Consider the following 8683-nt stretch of genomic DNA (forward strand, 5'->3'; position numbering starts at 1 on the left):
GTGATAGCTCCCAATGGACATGAGTCATTTGAGTGCTCTGAACTCCCACATACTTCACAAGATGTACTAATAGCATTGACCATATTAGCACTAGTCCCTATATTTTCAAATTTCTTTGTAAGAGCATCCAATTTTGCAGACAAAAGAGTGACTGCATCTACATCAAACTTCCCTGATGCTTTAATTGTTGGGTTTACAGAAGAATAGCCACCACTTCTTTCATTTGCCCATTGATGATGATTTTGTGCTATACTGTCAATAATTTCTTCAGCTTCATCTAAACTTTTGTTCATAAGTGCCCCTCCAGCAGCTGAATCAAGGGACACTTTGGTATGATAGTTGATACCATTATAAAACGTGTGCAACACTAACCATCTTTCCAACCCATGATGTGGGCATTGTCTGAGCATACTATTATATCTATCCCATGCTTCAAAAAGAGATTCTGAGTCAGTTTGCTTGAAGCTTGCAATTAAATTCCTCATATGAGCTGTTTTGCTTGGTGGATAGAATTTATCAAGAAACTGTTGCTCACATTGCTCCCAAGTGGTGATGCTATTAGGGGCCAAAGAATTCAGCCATTGTTTTGCCCTATCTCTTAAAGAAAACCCAAATAATAATAATCTAACTGCTTCTGAAGGAACTCCATTCATTTTCATGGTACCACATATTTCATAAAAGACCTCTAAGTGTTGATTGGGGTCTTCATGTGGTCCTCCACCAAATTGGTTTTGCTGCACCATAGATATAATTGCGGGTTTGATCTCAAAGTTATTAGCTTCCACTGAAGGTCTTGAAATACTAGATCGAAAACCTCTTACATAAGGTGCTGCATAATCCTTGAGTGGTCTATTCGCCATGTTCAAATGTTCCTGTTCTTCAATTTGCCTTTGCAGAATTCTACTTTTATGGAAAGTTCTGTCAATCTCAGGGTCAAAAGGAAAGAATTCCCCTGTAAAGTTAGATCTTCGCATACACAAGAACAAGATAGCAAATGACAAATCAACAGAAAAAGAAAAATAAAAGAATCAAAAATGCAGAATTGAATTTGTACAAAAAGAATTAACAAGAAGTAAAAGTTATACAAGAAAGTAAAAACAGAAATCTAATGATTAGTTACAACTATGCAATATGAAAGGAAAACAAATGTTATGTTTAGTCTAACTCAATTGATAATTCCTAATGTTATAGCGCAGTCTCCGGCAACGGCGCCAAAAACTTATTACCCTCTGCAAGTGTACGGAAATGTCGCAAGTAATATAAAAGATTATCGTATCCACAGGGACTGGAATAAGCACTAGAAATGTCTCAATGCGAATTAGCTAAACAACTATCCAATTGTTTCAAATGCAAAGTGAAGGTAAACAAATCTAATATTAAAGATCAACAAACAAGAGTTTAGTGTTTTGGGTTATGATAAAGGGAGATTCTAGGAGTTTCGGTTTCTTTATAAGATTTCTTGAATGTAAATGGTTCACCAATTCTTATCCCTCAATTGCCAAACACTTATAGAAAGTTGCCGGTTCTCTCTTGCAATAGATAACCGGCTAAGGACTGAGAAATGTATCTAAATATTATCAATTAGACGTGAACCTACGTTGTCCTTACACAGAAGCGCACCTATTACTATGCCTTCCTCGGATATCAACATAGAAGCCCACAACTTATTAATCTATCAAGATACAAGAAACTAATCACAAGATCCATCCTACTCTCTTGAATATTCCTATTTCCTCTTCAAGATTATCTCTCAAACGTCCTTACACGGGCTTGCACCTGTCACGTGGATCCCTCGGATGATCGAGTGAGAGTTTATCTTTACAAAGTCCACAAGAAATCCAAACAATCAATCAAGAATGAGAATTAAGCACAAATCACCATTAATCATTCAAGATCTAATTGATACAAGCAACACAATGTCATTGAAACAAGAAAATGACAAATCCACAAGAGATTACATCAATCCATCATACAAATACTCCCTTAATCCTAGAATACAAGATCTACTCCATGAATCGAGGAAGAATACCCGAAGAAATAAAGATTACAAGCATTTCTTAAATCCCCAATCCAAGAAACCAAGAAAAGGGGGAAAGAGAAAACTTATCTATGAAGAAGCCTCGTCTTCGGATCCAATCCTCGCTCCGGAGTCGAAATCGTCAAGAACTCCCCTCGAATCGCCCAGAAATCCTTCCAAGAATGGGAGGAAACCACCAAATCTTGCCTTCTCCCAAAGGGAGAGAGATCCCCTTTCAATTCATGAAGGAGGGTTTAAATAGAGGAGGAAATCGGGCGCCACACGGCCCCGTGACACGGCCGTGTGAGATTCACATGGCCATGTCCTTTTCCTTCTCTGCCAAAGCTGCACGGCCGTGTGACTCACACGGCCAGGACCCTTCTGTTCTCTAGAAATGCTACACGGCCGTGTGGCACACACGGCCACCACCTGCTTGGCCTCTGGAAACCTCACACAGCCGTGTAGATCTACACGGCCATGTAAGGCATCTGCTCTAATTGCTTCAAATCAAGACACGACCGTGTGAGATTCACACGGCCATGCCCTCTTCCCTTCCTGTTAAAACTACACGGTCGTGTATGGTACACGGCCTGATGCTGTCTCCCTTCAATTCCTTCCAAGCTTGCCCGAGGACGCATAATCTTCACCAATTTCGACTCCTGTGTACAGAAAATGCACAAAAAGCAGATCTCCGAACCAAAAGAGTAAATATGCTAAAAGGAAAGCTGGAAGTATAAAAATGCATAGATCAAGCATGCTCAAAGTATGTAAATGTGTGTAAAAACATGCATAAAAGAGTATATAATCTACGCACATCACCCTGTAAGGGATCATATCCTCAAAATGATGGCTTACTTGAACGAGGTACAACTCCTTGGAGCTGAAATTGATGGGGGAACCCAGATTGATATTATTCTCTAAATGCTACCCAGAAGTTTTGAGCAGTTCCGCCTAAACTATAACATGAATAAAAGGGCTTATACGTTGGCGGAACTTCTAACAGAACTTCAGGCAGCAGAAGGTATATGTCGTCATAGTTCTCAGATTCACTTTGCTGAAAATGTTTCTATTTCTAAGTTGAAAGGTAAGAAGAAGAAAAAGAAACAAGCTGGTCTGACAAAGAAAGTGAATCAATCTCTAGGTACTGGACTAAAAGCTGGAGTGAAGAAGTCGAAAGGCAAGTGCTTCATTTGCAAGCAGGCAGGACATTGGAAGGCGAATTGTCCTCGTAGGAAGGAGAACAATAAAGGTATATCTTATTCTCTAGTTGTTGAAACATGTTTAGCGGTGTTATCTACCGGTACCTGATGTGTAGATATGGGAGCCACTGATCATGTCTGCAATTCAATGCAGGGGTTCCAGGAAACCCGACGACTATATGAAGGAGAGATTACCGTCTACATAGGTAATGTTACAAAAGTGGCGACTGTTGCAGTGGGAGACGTCTACTTATCATTTGATAGGAATAGAATTTTGATTTTGAGAAATTATCTTTATGTACCAAGTTTTAGAAAGAATTTAATTTCAGTTTCTAAACTAGTTTGGATGGATATTTTGTTACTTTTGATAATAATGTGGTTGTCAAAAAAGTAGAGTAATTATCTGTTCAGGTACATTGGTTGACAATTTGTATACTCTAAATCTAATTACTCCCACAAAGCAACAAATGGAAATTAATAACACATTTTCTAATTCTAATAAGAGAAAAGAATCTACGGAAAAGAACCAAACATATCTTTGGCATCATAGGCTGGGTCATATTAACTTGAGTAGAATTCAAAGGTTAATAGCCGATGGACTTTTGGGTTCATTGGTGGTGGAAAATTTTCCAACCTGCAAGTTTTGCTTGGAAGGAAAGATGACCAAAAGACCTTTTAAGGCCAAGGGGTATAGAACCAAAGATGTGTTGGAATTGGTTCATTCTGATTTGTGTGGACCTATGACTATCCAGGCAAGAGGTGGTTTTGAATATTTTGTCTCTTTTATAGACGATTATTCGAGATACTGATACATTTACTTAATACGCCGCAAATATGAGTGCTTTGATAAGTTCAAAGAATACAAGGTTGATGTGGAGAAACATCATGGTAAAAGTATCAAGACACTACGGTCTGATCATGGTGGCGAGTACCTCTTAGGAGAGTTTAGGAATTATTATCAGAGGTTGGGATTCAATCCCAACTGTCTGCAACTGGTACACCCCAACAGAATGGTGTGGCAGAACGAAGAAATATGACTCTTATGAAAATGGTTAGATCAATGATGAGTTATTCATAATTACCTAATTCGTTTTGGGGATAAGCTCTGGAAATAGCAATAGACATTCTAAAGATGGTACTTTTTAAGTCAGTACCCTCTACTCCCATAGAATTGTGGAATGAGCGTAAGCCTAGTCTGAAGCATATTCAGATTTGAGGTAGTCCAGCACATGTGCTGGAGGGAGATACTGATAAGTTGGAATCACGAACAGAAGTTTGCTTGTTTGTGGGCTATTCTAAAGGAATGAAAGGTGGTTTATTTTATAGTCCTAAAAATCAGAAGGTCATTGTTAGTACTAATGCCTAGTTTTTAGAAGAGGACTATATAATGAACCACAAGCCATGGTGAAATTATTCTAGAAGAAATGAAAGAGGACACGTCTACTTTAGTACCAACAGTGCAAGATGAAATATCACAAGAAACTGCAACACATATCACAAATGATGCACAACTACAGGCAGTGTCTCATCGTAGTGGGAGGGTTGTTAGGCAACCTGAAAGATTCATGTTTTTAGGAGAGTCTTCGGACTTGATCCCTGGTAAACATGAACCTTATATCCGAACATATGACGAAGCACTCTAAGATAAAGATGCAGCATCTTAGCAAAGAGCAATGAATTCAGAAATAGAATGTATGTATTCTAACAAAGTCTGGGAGCTAGTAGAACCACCAAATGGTGTAAAAGCTATTGGATGTAAATGGGTCTACAAAAGAAAAAGAGGAATAGACGGGAAGATGGAAACCTTCAAAGCAAGGTTTGTTGCGAAGGGGTATACTCAGAAAGAGGGAATTGATTATGAGGAAACCTTTTCTCCGGTAGCTATGCTTAAGTCTATCCGGATACTTATATCTATTGCTGCTCATATGGATTATGAGGTTTGGCAAATGGATGTCAAGATAGCTTTCCTTAATAGAAGTTTTGAAGAAAACATCCATATGAAGCAACCAGAGGGGTTTATTACAAAGGGGAAAGAGCATCTTGTATGTAAGCTCAATCGGTCTATTTATGGATTGAAGCAAGCTTTAAGATCTTGGAACATCCGGTTTAATGAAGAAATCCAGTCTTATAGATTTATTCAATGTCCGGATGAGTCTTGTGTATACAATAAGAGTGACGGAAACGTGGTGGTATTTCTTGTACTATACGTAGATGACATTTTGTTAATTGACAACAATGTCAAGGTGTTATCAGACGTTAGGGTATGATTGCCCAAACAATTTGATATGAAAGACTTGGGAGAATGCAGACATATCCTTGGGATCAAAGTAATAAGGGATCGCAAGAAAAAGATGTTATGCTTATCCCAAGCTTCATACATTGATACAATCCTTGCGCGTTTTAGCATGCAAAATTCCAAGAAAGGTTTCTTACCTTTAAGGCATGGAGTACCCTTAACTAAAGAGATGTTTCCTAAGACATCAAAGGAGATAGAGGACATGAAGGCAGTTCCTTATACTTCAGCAATGGGAAGCCTAATGTATGCAATGCTTTGTACGAGACCAGATATATGTTTTGCCATGGGCATGGTTAGCAGAAATCAAAGTAATCCAAGACAAGGACATTGGATTGCGGTAAAACATATATTAAAGTACCTGAGAAGGACTAGAGATTATATGCTGGTTTACCAAGCAGACGATTTGCTCCCTGTGGGTTACAAAGATTCATATTTATAATCAAATAGGGAGTAAGTCTACATCAGGCTATGTGTTTACTTTAGGGGGTGGAGCCATATCATGGAGGAGTGTTAAGCAGAAATACGTTTCAGACTCCACCATGGAAGTGTTGGGTTTTTCGGGCCCCGAAAATCGCTTTTCGCGTCGCGGAAACCCCGAAACCCCCTAGCCATTGGATCCGTGCGAAGAAAAATTTCGGAAAATATGAGTACGAGTTTCAAACTATGATCTACAGTAGATCTACAAAGGAAAAACATTTTATACCTTTGAAGCGTGCCCTCGCAAATCCCGCTCGTCCAACGGTACGCCGAATCTCGAAGTTGTCAATGTAGACAACTCTCTAGTGATATCCACACGAACAAGAAGTGTTCTCTAACACTCAAGGATGGAGAAGAGAGCACCACAAGTGTACTAGCACTTTTTGGGCTCTCGGGTAGGATTTAAAAGAGAGAAAAGAGAGAAAGCAAAAAGGAATCTTATACACTCACTAGTAGTATCCTCCTTTGTGACCCTCACTTTCCCTTATTCTCTTGGAACACAACTCACACACCTTCTCCTTCCATGAAAGCTCACGGCAACAACAGCAAGGAGGAAGAAGCTAGGAAGAAGGAGAAGCAATTACTCGATCAATCTAACTCTATCAATCTAAATCTTGAACTCCAAGTAGACTTACTCGATCAAATGAGCTCAACATCTCATGTTGACTCATTTGGGCATGACCATGCACTTCGTGGTCTAACTCTATCAAGAATACCGATGTCGCTCCCGTCATATGGGAGGGATAGATCTCATCTACATCACTCACATCCCTCTGCATAATTCGTTATATACCTAGTAATCGCCCTTATAGTCCACCCAGTTACGGGTGACGTTTGACGAAACCAAAGTACATAACTCCTTATGTAGGGAACCATGGTGACTTCAGGTCTAAGGACCAATAGTCATACTAATAGTCACATGAGAAAGTATATGACATTCATATAACGATCCATGATACTTTCTCATGGTGGGTCATTCAGTATACATTCTCCAATGCATACCCATGTGTCAACTTGATATCTCCATATCCATGACTTGTGAGATCAAGTCATCGAGTTGACCTACATGCTAGTCTTATTGCATTAACATTGTCCCTGAATGTTAATACTTGACTAGGAATGATTAAGAGTAGTGTTCCCTATATCATCTCACTATCGGTTCAACTAACCGATTGATATAGGTGAGAACCGTCTACACAAGGACGTTATTATACTTAGTTTATTTGGCACCAATACAAGTAAGTATAATAACCAAAAACCAAATGCCTTTATTTATATAGAAAATGATACAACAAGTCAAAAATACAATCATCAAATGATTGGCTCTAGGGCTCTATTTAACAATCTCCCACTAGCACTAGTGCCAATCAGTGTAGGCTCTAAGCCCAAATGACCTAGTGTGACCATTATGCTTCCTCTATGCTAAAACCTTGGTCAAGGGATCTGCGATGTTAGCCTCTGTAGGTACTCTACAAATCTTCACATCTCCTCGCTCGATGATCTCTCGAATGAGATGGAAGCGCCGTAGTATGTGTTTGGTCCGCTGGTGTGAGCGAGGTTCCTTCGCCTATGCTATAGCTCCATTGTTGTCACAATAGAGCTCAATAGGGTCAGCAATGATAGGAACCACCCCAAGTTCAGTGATGAACTTACGAATCCAAACTGTCTCCTTTACTGCCTCTGATGCAGCAATATACTCGGCCTCTGTCGTAGAATCAGCTACTGTGTCCTGCTTCGAACTCTTCCAGCTCACAACACCACCATTAATGCAAAACACGAACCCCGACTGCGATCTATAGTCATCCTGGTCGGTCTGGAAGCTAGCATCACTGTAACCCTTTACAGCTAACTCTTCATTGCCTCCATATATCAAGAAATATACTTTAGTCCTTCTTAAGTCTTAAGAATATTCTTGACCGCTATCCTATGACTTTCACCTGGATCTGACTGGTATCTGCTTGTCATGCTCAAAGCATACGAGACATCAGGTCGAGTACATAGCATGGCGTACATGATCGATCCTATAGCTGAGGCATAAGGGATCTGATCCATGCGGTCTCTCTCCTCTCTAGAAGAGGGACCTTGAGTCTTCGAAAGACTCACGCCATGTGACATCGGCAGAAATCCCTTCTTGGAGTTCTGCATGGCAAACCGAAGGAGTACCTTGTCAATGTATGTACTCTGACTTAGGCCAAGCAATCTCTTAGATCTATCTCTATAGATCTGTATCCCTAAAATCGGGATGCCTCACCTAAGTCCTTCATTGAGAAGCAACTCCCTAGCCAAGTCTTGACAGACTGAAGCATAGGGATGTCCTTCCCAATGAGTAGTATGTCATCCACATACAATATGAGGAAGACAACTATATCCCCTACAACCTTCTTGTAGACACAAGGTTCATCTTCGTTCTTGATGAAACCAAACTGTTTGATTGCATTATCGAATCGAAGATTCCAGCTCCGAGAAGCATGCTTTAGTCTATAAATGGACCTCTGCAGCTTGCATACTCTGCTAGTATGCTGTGGATCTACAAAACCCTCAGGTTGTGTCATGTACACATCCTCGAGTAGGTTTCCATTCAGAAACGCGGTTTTGCATCCAGATCTCGTAATCGTGGTAAGCTGCAATAGCAAGCATGATCCGAATGGACTTAAACATCGCTACTGGAGAAAAGGTTTCATCATAGTCAATACC

General features: G+C 39.9%; 1 non-coding gene across 1 annotated transcript; it reads left to right on the top strand.

The window, feature by feature from the left end:
* Positions 1–381: 381 nt before the first annotated feature.
* Positions 382–487, top strand: LOC122003243. The gene has a single exon (XR_006117893.1). It is a non-coding gene; the product is annotated as a small nucleolar RNA R71 (small nucleolar RNA).
* The last annotated feature ends 8196 nt before the right edge of the window (positions 488–8683 follow it).

Source organism: Zingiber officinale, chromosome 7A (assembly GCF_018446385.1).
Source record: "Zingiber officinale cultivar Zhangliang chromosome 7A, Zo_v1.1, whole genome shotgun sequence".
NCBI lineage: Eukaryota > Viridiplantae > Streptophyta > Magnoliopsida > Zingiberales > Zingiberaceae > Zingiber > Zingiber officinale.